Genomic DNA, 5000 nt, shown 5'->3' with positions numbered 1-5000 from the left:
CTCTCTCTCTCTCTCTCTCTCTCTCTCTCTCTCTCTCTCTCTCTCTCTCTCTCTCTCTCTCTCTCTCTCTCTCTCGAAAATGAGCACTTGCTTTCGTCATGGATCAATATGTTGACATTATTTTTTTAGTGGTTTAACAGTTCATTTTTTACAGTTTTTAAGTGCCGTTGCAGTTTCTTCCTAAGCAAAACCCTTGAAAGATGCGACACTTCCCTTGTAAACAAAAGCCTCGTGCTTAACCTACATTGCTGTTCCCACACCTCGCTTCGCTTACTCACCTCCCTCTCCCACTCCACCCCCACCTTTCCAACTCGTCTTCGCATGCCCTTTAGCTCCCCCGATCCATCCACCCACCCTACTCCACTCCAGCTACCCACAGCACCCGCCCATCCCTCTCCCTCCCCACTCCTACCCATCCCACCCCTCTCCCCCCCACTCCTACCCATCCCACCCCTCTTCCTCCCCACTCCCTGACCAGCGCCAGACATCTATGCGAGCGTTTTGAAATTGTATGTTTGATTGTGTGACCGACACTCGCAAATCAATCGCACCGGAACCCATGGCACGGGTCTCGCTCGGCGAAATTCAGGCCCGCGGGTCAACGGAAGGGATAATCAATGCCTCCCGGGAAACGGTGCCAGCCTTTGCATGCCCAATGCGCTAAGCCGCACGCACACGCACGCGCGCACACACACACACATACACACACAAACATAAACAAACACACACACACATACGCACACAAGTCTTAACCTTCCCCGTTCCTCAATATCCATACACGCAACCATTCTCCACCTTTATACACAGACATATTCACCCTCCTCCGTACACACTCCCACAAACCCTCTCTTCACACTCTTCACACCCATACGCTCACTCCTCTCTTTACACACTCTGAACAATCCCCACTTTCTCCAACACGCCCACAACCTGCCTCCCTTCCCCGCCCACCCTATCGAAGCACAAATTGTTCACGTTGAGAGGGTCAGTGATTTGCCCTTATAATCCGGTCTTTATTCAGTTTCTAAAGCTAATGCAGTGGTTCAAGAAGGAAATCAGAAAAAAAATGTTAAGGAAGAAAGAAAGAAAGAAACTAGGCGTTTGTGTGTATGCTTGAAGTTGTGCTTGTGAGTGTATGTTTTTTTATGCTTGTTCGTTTATATATACATGTGCGTGTACAGGAGTTTGTGCAGTGTACACGTATGTGTGTGTGTTTGTGTGTATGTGTGTGTGTGTGTGTGTGTGTGTGTGTGTGTTTTGTACATATTTTATGTGAGTTGTGTTCCACTTAAACGCAAACGTGGCACTGTTTGGAAGCAAGAATGTTCATATCGGTAATTGAGGTGAGTGGAGCAGTAAACCTGGATTCGCGTGTTTAAAGCACCGGTCAATGTCGGTTTCTCTGAAAAAAAGAGCTCATGTTCGTGTTCAAAGAAAATGCACCGAAGCCGAGGCTCCTAAACTTCAAGTGTCGTGTCGAATATTCAATAAATTTCGAACCAAACGAAAGATACGTATCATTTCCTCCGGAACAAACGGGTCTTCTTCATCTATCTGAATATATAAAAAAAAAAAACACCTCTAACTAGTATTACTATGCCTAAGATTAACACAGAGGTGCCGTTTCAGTAATATATCAGCGTTTATGAAGGTCTACGGAGAGCATGTCCGTGTTGTGGCAATGGTGATTGCAAGTTTGTGTCGAATGGAGAGAATTTATTGATAAAGAATGGTGAAACAGTGATTGTGATAATTGTAATGATAGTGAGGAGGATACAATAAATGAGGATAATGTTAACAAAGTAATAACATATCAAGAAAAGTGGTCGCTTTTGTTCATGTCTCAGGCTTTTTATTAATCCATCCAGGAAATTTAGAACTTTTAAATTGAAGGTAATGCTGATGTTCCTAAATCAAACTAATGACTTGAAGCTGTTCATCGTACATTACGATTTAGATCTATTGCTTTGTTATTTTCACGAAGATGCTCATAAGTATCATTCTTTTTAAGTAAACGACCAAACGAGTGAATCATTATTTGTGTTTGCAAGTACGATTATCTCTTTGGTGGTGTCTTGCAACTTCTTTTTAACCATTTGCTGTCTATATCAGTTCATACACCTGAGTTACAAGCTATGCTTCAGCCAGAGGTCAGTGTGTTAAGTCTTTTGAATGTGTGTTTTTTACATGTATATAATAAACTCCTTTACAAATTGGATTCAGAGTATCAAACTGGTTGTTACTTCATGTGATTTGCGATGGTATTCGAAACATACAGCAAGAATACCATATTTCATGTCTGTATACTTACAAGTGTGTCTTCCCTATAAACTCTGTCTTGAGTACTTGAGTCCGTATGACAGTGCGTGTTATACTTTGCTTGCCTAACTCTGTACATAATCCAGGTACATACTTGGAACAGTGTTTGTATACAATAGCTGTTTATGGAACCAGTATGAATGTATTGGAACTCTTAACTGTGTACCCGAATCACTGTAATAGCTAAATATTATGAAGAAATATTTATGTGATTGAATCAGTGCCCTGGGTATCTTGTTATGAATGTTATTGTCTATAATGTATGCAGGCGGATCTTATCCATTATCTGTGTTAGTTTTTTGCGTCTCTTATCTAATCTTTGTTTGTCGTTTAGTCTAAAGATAAAGGTAATGATAGTGATAGGGATGATACTGTTGATGATTAAAATTATAAGGATAATGAAATAATTATGATGATTGTGATAATTATAGCGATAATGGAAGTTATTATAATGATGGTAATTGTAATTTGAAAAAAAAAGCTAATAACAGTAACAATAATAGCAATTTTGACAGCAGAAAGGATAATGATATAAAAACAACAATAACTATGATGATAATTATAAAAAAGATAATCATAATAATATCAGTGCTGATAATAGTAATAATGATAATAATTGGTCATGATTATGATAATGTTAATAGTCATGATTATGATAATGTTAATAGTGATGATAATGATAATAGTAATGATAGTAATGATAATAGTAATTATCATAAAGACAATCAAATTATAATGATAGTGATGACAGTAATTATGAAAATAATAAAATTAGGAGTAGTAATTATAGATATCAAGACATGAAGATTATGCCAATTAGAATTTTTTCTATATTCTTATCAACACTGATATCATGATTATCATGATGAAAATGATTATGGAAATGACGAGGATGATGGTGATGACAATGATAATAATGACAGTATTGATAATGATTATGATTACAATAATGAAGGTGATGATATAAAATGAGTAGAAATAGTGATAACTATTAGATATAATAATGATGATAATAAAATTCATGATAATAATAACAGTACTAGTAGTACTAGTAATAATGATGACTATGATAACGATAATGATGTCAGTTATGATAAAGTAACAAATAATAATTAGTAATAATCAATAGTGATAATGAATATCATGACGATAACAATGATAGTGATGATAATGATAACAATGGTAACAATACAAATGATAATGGTAATGATAATGATAGTAGTAATTAAGATAATAACAAGAACAATGATAGCAATAACACATGATGATAATAGCAATAAAGATCATAATGATAAAATGAAAATGATTGAGTGATGATAGAAGTAATAACAAAAATGATTATAATGATAGATTGATAATGTTGATCATAATGGTAATGGCAAAACTGGTAATAGTTATGATGATAATGATAGTGATGATAGCAACAATGATGATAATGATAATGATATTAATAATTGTAATAGCAATAGTGGCAATAACACGGATAATGAAATCAATTATAATATTAATATGATGTTATGATTATGTTGATAATCATATAGCAATAATAAATACAATTATAATAAAAGTAACAATAGTAATAATGATATTAAGAGTAATAACGATGATATTGATAATGATTATAAGAATATAAATGAATATGATGATATGATATGAATATAATAATGGTATTGATGATAATGATAAGGATAAGGGTGATAACAATAAAAACAACAAAAGGGTATAATATAGCAGTTCTGAAGACGGGGTAACCCGAAACGCGTAAATTACATCTCTTGCGTTGTGGACACATTGTAGTGTAATAACAAAAATGATAATGATAACACAGTTGGCGACAGTAATAATGATAATGATGATAATAATAATGATTATAATATGGCTATTGATACCTAAAAAATATTAATTATAACAATTATAATTGTGACAACAATAATATATTGATAGTGATATACCAGAAATACTAATTACAAGATAATATCGTTATAATATAACTGATGATGATAATGATAATGATAATGTTTTTAAACATCATCATAGGGATTTTGGTAGTGACAATGATATTGATAATGATAAAATTGATAATGATAACAATGAGAATAATGATGAGAGTGATAATAAGGATAATGATAATAACAGATATGACAATAAGAACACTGATAATGTTGATAATGATAACAATAGTAATTATAATGATAATCATCTTAATGATGATAATAATAATTATAATGACGATGATGATGATAATAAGGATGATGATAGTAAAAAGTGATAATACCACTAACAATTCAAATAGCGACAACAAAGACGATAATAATGACAGCAATAATGATATTGGCAACAAGGTTAATCCTTATAAAGCATAAATAGTGATAATGATGTTGACGATGATAACATTATTGATTGTATTGATAATAATGATAATAGTAATAATAATGATAGTTGTAGTAATCATAATGATAACATTAGTATTGATAATGATATAATAGTAATTATCGTAATCATTTTTAAGTTTTAATTATCATTATGGTGAGGAATATTCCAATAAACATGATAAGGTTAATAATGATAATAGCATTACAAGTAATAATGATAATCATAGTAATGATAACAGTAATGATAATTATAATAATGAGAGTAGCTAGGATAATGATGATAATATTAATATTGGCAATGATGGTAAT

Source organism: Penaeus japonicus, unplaced genomic scaffold (genome assembly GCF_977035675.1).
Source record: "Penaeus japonicus unplaced genomic scaffold, GWHDUDI00000001_assembly GWHDUDI00000024, whole genome shotgun sequence".
Classification (NCBI taxonomy): domain Eukaryota; kingdom Metazoa; phylum Arthropoda; class Malacostraca; order Decapoda; family Penaeidae; genus Penaeus; species Penaeus japonicus.
Note: the sequence above shows the minus strand (reverse complement) of the source record.